We start from the raw sequence: 8,446 nt of genomic DNA, 5'->3' as shown, positions 1-8,446 counted from the left end.
TCCAAGGGTTCTTTAAAAGGTTTATTTTCCCCTCAAGGAGTCTAAGCAATTGGTGCCAACAGGCCAGCTGTCAAGTCCCAGTACTATATGTGTGTGTAGAGGGGAGTTGTATTAATGGAAAAATTCATAAGAAAGCATTTCAGTGTTGAGATTTCCAAACGGTTTGTGTTAATAATAAAGAGGTGGGGATAAATGATTTGAAATGATTGATATCTGGATCTAGTTTCTAAAATCTTATTCTTAACTGGACTAATTCTAACACATGCCACACAGTTATGGTTTTGTGTTAAAGGAGATTATTAAGTCCCGAATGGGTAATGAATTGATTGTATGCCGTTATCAATCTTTAAAAATACAAAAAATAACAATAAAACCATTCAAAAATCCAGAGGAATACATAGCATCCATTTATATGGATCTCATTAACCTCATATAAAAAAGGGCAGATAGGATTTTGAATGTTAATGAGTCACTGGAGAATAGGGAATTTAAATGAGGTGGATTAAAAGGACAAACTATCTAGAACATCTGCTAATTTACCAGTCCTAAAATAAACTTACGATAACAGCAGCATATGCAGTCATATCTGCCAACTGTCAGTTAATTATTAAGTATAGTTGAAGACTTGGGATAATTCCCTTACAAGAAATGGATATTTTCCAAAAAGACATTTAACTGAAGGATCAGACAACCTTTCCTATTAGTCTAATACTCCAGTTTTTCACTAATCGGGATCTTAAAATTAAGGTGGAGGTAACTGGATGATTAGTTGTCCAGGTGCAATCAATTGTTCATTTCTTTAAAGTAAAACTATGTTTTCACCTGCTCTATTGTACAACCTCCTCCTCCTCTGCAATCCAGAACATTAAGACTTAGCTGTTCTGTACTGTCTTCAGCCATCGATGTCCTGTGATGTTTGACCGACAGCTTCCAAAGAAGGGCTCTCATCTGCCTGGGCAGGAACAAGTCCAGGCACCAGCCCAGGCTGAGGCTGACCAGCCGGAAAGGAGCTCTGCAGAAAAGGACCTGGGGGTCCTGGTGGGACAACACGTTGACCGTGTGCCAGCACCGTGCCTTTGTGACAAAGGCTGATGGTGTATCCTGGGCTGTATGAGGCAAAGGATGGCCAGAAGATTGAGGGAGGTGGTCCTTCACCTCTATTCACCATTGACAAGACACATCTGGGGTGCTGGATTCCATTCTGTGCTCCCCAGTACAAGACAGACATGGGCTTACTGGACCCGGTCCAGCAAAGGGCCATGAAGAGGATTAAGGTTCTGGAGGCTGAGAGAGCTGGGAATGTTCTGCCTGGAGAAGAGAAAGCTCAGGGGGATCTTATCAGCGTGTATAAATGTCTAACAGGGGGAAGGGGGGTGAAAAGACGAGGGAGCCAGACTCTTCCCAGTGGTCTCCAGTGAACAGACAAGAGGCCATGGGCACAAACTGAAGTACAGGAAATTCCTTTTAAACTTAAGAAACTTTGTTGAACAGTGGAACAAAACACTAAGAAAAACTGTGGAGTCTCTGTCCTTGGAGATATTCAAACCCTGACTGGACACAGGCCTGAGCAACCTGTTTTGAGCAAGGAGCTGGACAAGGTGATCTCCAGAAATCTCTTCCAATCTCAAACAGTTCTGTGAGTCTGTGATTCTTTCCATTTCCCTAACAGCAAATACGTGTGATTCTTTAAAGGCTGAAAGGGAAAAACATTTTTCTCTATGCTTCCAATATGACAGTGAAATGTTTTTCCAGTGATAAATGTGATTCATCAGTTTACAGGATGAATTTACAGGAATGCCAGTTTTTTTTAAAAAATGGTGCCTGCAGACAGTTAGGCAGTCAAATAGCCAGCTACATCTTTAAAAATGTTGAGCTCGTCTCCCTGAAGTGCTAAGAAAATCAGGCCAGTATTGGTTTTGCACCCAGGAATCCCAGGTGTATCAGGTGGTTGATTCACTGTTTAACTCTTGTGCATTTTTACATAAATTGCTTCTCTGGTCCTGTTTCACTGTTAGTCTGAGACTCAGGCGATCATCTGCATTACTGAAGTGAAACATTCTTTTCAGCTTTCTTCAGGCGAAAAGCAAAGGGGTAAAAATGAATCAGGCTTTCAAGGCAGAAGAAGAAAAAAAAAAACTCTGGAGAAAGAATTAACACTCTGAAGTGGAATTTGGACTCTGAAAGACACGCTTGTTAAGTAAGGCCAGGTGACAAAATTCCTACTGGCTCTTCCTTCCAAGGTGTCTTCGTTATATTGTTATGAAGTTAAAAGACATTCTCCTATATGGTTTTTTTGGCATGACTGAGCAGAGTTGTTCATTAATTGTGATCCGGAAAAATGGAAATTCTGCAAATATGTTTTCTGAGATGAGCCATTGGTGTCAGGATCCTGGTCAAATTTTCTACTTGCCACCACTTTCTTTTGACTTGTGACTACCAGAAAGATATCCATCAGTGTTTATGCCATACCTTAATGGTTAGAGCACTGTCTACAGAATTTGCAGGGCTGGGTTTCATTTCCTGTTCAGTCTGAAAGGGTCTAAATTCAGAAATTCTCCATCCTAAGGAAGTTTCTTAGCTCTGGGGCTGTGCTGGGAACAGACAGACCCTACTGCATCCCTCCTTTTAGTACCATGCTATTAAGTAAAGGAACGAAAGATTTATGAGATTAGCAAGCAGAAGACTAAAAGAAGTGTAGTCTTCCAGATGAAAATAAAGAATTTTATTTTGTTTCCTGCCTTAGTCCCTGTTTAAACATTTAACATTAAGCAGTTGTTAAATGGAATATAGAAATCAGAGCCCAAAGCACCACAGTGTCTTCCATTCACCAGTGATGGATCCTTCTTTTAAAACACTTCTGAGGAGGATGTCATGATGCCTGCACAAGTGTTAGCCTAATTCCTAGCAAGTAAGAAATGTGGATTCCAGGTCTTACCCTAAGGTTTTATCTTAGGGGTTCAAAACTCCTTTCCGGAAGACTGCCTTACCCACAAAGTCAGATCAGCTGTTTTGGAAGGGGTTTGCTGTTGTTTTCCAGCTGGCCCAGTGTGCAATTCACTGGCCAAAGACAAGCACAAGCCAAAAGGAAGTTACTTTGAATTACAGCAGTTTGAGGCACGGTGAAGACCTAGTTTCTAAACTCTTCTTTGTGCTTCTTTCTTTTTTTTTTTTTTCATATTCCAATGACTGTTTAATGTAAACTATATAAACAGCTAACAGAGCAGGAAATTGAACTCACATGTAAGCTGGAATCCTCCGAGGTGAAAGAAAGTGTGAAACCATAAGGTCCTTCCTTTTGCTGGAGAGTTGTCTGAACACTCAGCCGTTATGAAAATACTGGCATAACGTTGGCATGGTTCAATTTAAAAGAGGTGGTCCTGATTTCCTCCCCACACCCCTGGTAACTTTTTGATGGAGCTGAGGTTTTAAATGAGCACAAGCATCTCCACCCTAGCTCTGACACAGACCATGGGCTGCATGATGGGTGAGCACTCAGGTCCACACTCGTGGTTGATGTTTTTGATGAGCTGCTCCTGGGTATCATTTTTTATTGTGTTGGTATGGAATTGCTTTAATGAGACACCTCATTCTCCCATGTTCTGTATACACAAACTTGGTACCCAGTTCATGGCACTGTGATCTAGCTCCTGGGGACAGATACCTAGCAGTCAGGCAATGTGGTGCTTAACTTGAAAGTGCCTTATCCCTTTACCAACCCAGGCTCCATACTCTACATCTGTTTTCTCACCTGAAGGATGACTCTAATCATACTTATCTGCCTATTTTTAATATATTTGTACAGTTCTTTGAAGATTTCTAAATGTTGACTTACAGCAAAAACATTTTTAAGCCCAGTGTAAATCTCCTGGCCCTCATTAAAATGAATAACATACATTTATATTGGTATAATTCATTTCATGTTAACTAATACAGCTACAGCAAGAGTTACAGCTGTAATACATCTTACAATGTAAAGAACAACAAAAAATAATTTTATGTGCTGTACCATTAGCAAATCACTGATTCTTTCTCCAGGTTGAGGCAGGCATCTCAAGAGGGGAAAAATATTTCTAGAATGACAGTAAATAAGTTCAGCAGTAAACATGCAGTAACGAATTCCTGGATTAGAAGAACATGGCTCTTCTGCTACAGATATCGGCCAGGGTAGTTGGGAAAACTATTTGGATGCAGTCAGAAAATATCCCAAATGGCACTGGAATCTAATAAATCCAGACACAGTATTTAATCCTCTTTTCATTGCTCTTTGTATGTGAAGCTGAAAAGGATTTAAAAGGAAATTGATATGCAACAGAAGTGAGGGTCCCCTAAAAGTACAGCTCTCTGAGAGCCTGACTTTGGATTCTCATGGTTACCAGATGGTTATCTCTTTACCTAGCTACAAACAGCCCATCTAAGACATATCGATGTATCACACAATAATTAAACCAAGCACAACTTCAGGGGCACAAGCTAAAAGCCCTGTCAGATACTCAGCTGGTTTAAATCAGTATCGATCCACTGATGTCGATGGGCTTTTGCCAACTTATACAAACTAAGAATTGGGTCCTGTGAATTTGCATTTCATAAAAGGCCAGCTCAGACTCATTGCAGCAGAAGTGTGGGATGGAGGAGATGTTACTATAAAGCCCCTCTATTCCATTTATCCCACACCATCTTGGGTCAAAGTGGCTCCTTGTCTAATTTAGGAGCAGCCACTGGCTGCTGCAGTTCACAGGAAAGAAACAGTGTGAGGAGGTGGAAAAGGTGAAGGAAAGAGTAGTTTGGTGTTACAGAAGGAAAGGTGAATGCTATTGTAAACATTGCCACAAAGTTCCCTGTAAACAGTGGACAAATATTATTGGATTCAAACTAATACCCCATATTTTTCCAACTCATCAGTAACTTTTGAATCTCAGTGTTTGACTTTCCGTCTGAGTCAGTATAGAATTTTAAAGCCATGCATCCATTCATTGATTCATTCATTCTCTTAGTCTATTACCTCTCTGAGAGCACCAGAACAACTCTACAATTTATTGCAATGCCTTTCTGAATCTCCAAGCTCCATCAGATTTCTTTTTCATTCTTGGGAAAAAAAGAAGTAAGCCCAAATCCAGATTTCTAAGCTCCTCCTTCCTCAAAGGTGGCTGATGTCTGGATTCACAGGATGGATTTGATTAGTGATTGCCACTTCCTGATATCAGAACAAACTATCTGATCCTTGTTATTTTTTTCCACATTTACAATCCATTATTACAATCTCCATTGTCTGAGATTAAGAATGCTATCTTCAATAGATCGATGGAAACAATGCTGAGAGATGGAAAATTACTGCAGGATTTGTACCAAGCAGTACTGCAGTCTGACCCTTTTCTGTTGTGTTTACTGGCAGCAGTGCAATATCCACATCTAACACGCACAGTTTGCATTAAAATTGGTGGGAGCTATTTCAGCAGAGACAACTGTGAGGGCACGTATTAACCCAATGTGTTTGACATATGTGCAGCCTTGCACCAGCCATGGCAGTACACTCTCACACGATATCTCACCAGGCTGTCTTCAAGCACTCAGAGAAGGGCCAACTATTCAGTCCATGTGAATGACTACGTCTCTATCGTCAGAGGATCTGCTTTTTTCTTTTTTGTCTTGGCTGAAAATCTGGCCCTCAGACTGCTACAGGCAGCATACTTTCCTTCAAAACAGCTCCCATCTTTTTCATTTGTTCTGATACTCCTGGGAAAAAGGGACAGAGATAAAAGATGAAAGTTAAACTAAACATCTTCAGACTTAAAAGTTAAATTTACATTTTCATTCTGTCAACATGACTCAAGGTTATTGGGAAAGTCAAGATGAGAATTTGGGATTCTAACAGAAGAAGGTTTGTCTTGTGTAAAACTCTTGACACTGTTTTCTATACACCCATACTTTTATATCCTACAGAGTACACCCTTTTTTCAAAAGGAATTTCAGTAAAGGAAAAATGTCTTCTACACATACATACTACTTTGTTTGTAGCATTCTGATATTTCATACACTAAATCTTGCTTTCTGTTGATTGTGTCCCCTTGAAGACAATGGAGTTTGCATTGGATAATTATTAACAGAATACGGCCATGAATTTACCCCCATAATTATTTCCTGAAAACAGACATTTAGGGAAGAAAGAGATACTGAGGATATAGAAAATTAAAATGCTTGCACACCCATTTTTTTTCCAATGGCTACATATTACATATTGAAATGTGCTTGAACTGTTTTAATGTTTTGTTCTGAGATGATATGCAGTGATAGTTTGAAAGAGGGGAGAAGGTAGAAGGAAAGACATGCCAAACACAGGCAGAAGTAAAAACATTTCCATACTGGAGCTTCCTTATTTTTTTAGCATCAGTCCTATAAAAATATGTATTTTGGCTAGCAGGCTTTGCTTCAGCATACTTTGAAGGCAACCTTTACTATGATCACAAGCAGCCAAATACAAGCTGCTATAATGCTACTGATCACACTGGTTTACATCTCTGTTGAATCTGGCCCATGATAACTACATCACTGTGTAATTAATGAAAGCATAAATTAAGCAATAAAGTCACCAAAGTGAACAACAGATTAAGTCAGAGGAAGAAATGTAAAATACTAACACTGGGTTGAAAGACTTAAATTAACGACAGTTTCCACTTTTTAACAACTGGAAACAAGATGTATTTCTCACTTTGAAACATAGTGGATTTTGTCACTTCATCTCATATACTGTTAACATATATAAGCCATGTTAAGTACTTAATTCTGTAATGTATATAACAGCACACAGGTGTAATTTCCTTGTGAATCACTAGTGTAAAAAAGGAGTTTTTTTTAAATTGACTTGATGAATTTACATATTTGTGTAAACTTTCAAGCATGTACTAATTTGAAAATCCCATATTCTGCCATTTGTTCTTTAAGAGATAGACATTTGCAAATAATCTATCACATACTTTAACCTTGTCAACTTCTACTTTCAGGAATGTGCACTCACTGGAGGGGAAAATTGAATTTTCTGTACAAGTGACTGTGTACTCATCTGAGTACTTTTCGAAAAATACACGGTCAGGAAGAAATGCAAACATTTGAGGGAAATGGGTGTCTTGCTTTGCATGCCTGAGGACATTTCCTATTGTCAGGCATTCAGGTGGTTTTATTGTGTGGTGCTGAACAAGAGCTACTGTGCAGATCCATAAATGTCACAAACCATATCAGAGATCAAACCTGGTGTCTAACTGTTAAGCTGTGTTTTCACTAACACCCCATAGTCCACTTTTTCTATCTGGCTATTTTGAGTTTTAGTGGTGATGTATTTTTCCAAAAGCCCAGATGGAATTTATTATTATTTGGACTATTATAGCATTATGAAAATATGACCTTTTCTTTTTTAAGATTATGCTGCTTTCTTAACTCTTTGCACCATGAATTCTGTATTTCTTATGACTGTATAGTTAAAACTAAAGTCCCAAAGAAGAGAAAAAGAAAGAAAGAAGTTTAAAGATACATTGATATACCTGAGGCTTGCAGACCTGATTTTGGCTCTGAGTGCAGTGCTTCTCTATCTTTGATAAAGCTGTTTGATCACTTGGTTTTTAAGTTGTGACAGTTACAAATTTACCATCTGAGACCGAAGTGGTATGTTTGTTGATCTGATAACATGAAAATAGGAACACAAACGTTCTTGAGGTGTCCACAGAGACATAGAAATATCACCTAAAGTGATTTATAATGTTGACCCAGTTCTAAATACTGTTTCTCCACTCATTTAGGAGCTTCCTGCTACGGGTTAACTAAAGAGTACAAGACATGCAAATGCAAATTCTGGGTTAGCAATGGAACTATCAGCTTTCCCTGGGCAAGAATTAGGATGAATTATTGAAGTGATAAATGATCCCTCTGTGTTGTTCATAATCCCAAACTCAACAACAAAGTATTCAAAGGGTTAGCATTTCAAGCAGAAAAGAAACTTCAGTTGTTCTGGAGAAACAAAGTCATGCTAGCCGATGTTCAAAAGACCTGGGGCATGTAGGTATTTAATGGTAAGTGAAGGAGAATGAGTGAAACCCTCAGCTACCGTGCATCAGTGCTATTGCACAGGGTTGATTAGATTGGCCAATTAACAACATATGGTGTTGCATTAAAGGAGCTGGTAATGAGAAGTGATTGAGGAACAATGAGCTTTATTTTTAAGACTGGTTTTCAACTCACATAAATTTCATGTAAAGGTCCATATATGAGCAAGTCAGCTTAGGAGTACCTCTCAGAATAAGGTAAGTAACAGTTTTACAGCAGCTGTCTCCTTCCTTTGATTATCCAAAGTGTCTGTGCACCTAACTTACATCACATTTATCATTTAGACCATTGTAACAAAGTGAAATACTTCTCTCCCAAAAGCTTTACATTTGTGAGAGACCCATTAAATTGACTGGTA

This window comes from Falco cherrug, chromosome 5 (genome assembly GCF_023634085.1).
Source record: "Falco cherrug isolate bFalChe1 chromosome 5, bFalChe1.pri, whole genome shotgun sequence".
NCBI classification, from domain to species: domain Eukaryota; kingdom Metazoa; phylum Chordata; class Aves; order Falconiformes; family Falconidae; genus Falco; species Falco cherrug.
The sequence above is the reverse complement of the archived record's forward strand: the minus strand, read 5'-3'. Positions refer to the sequence as shown.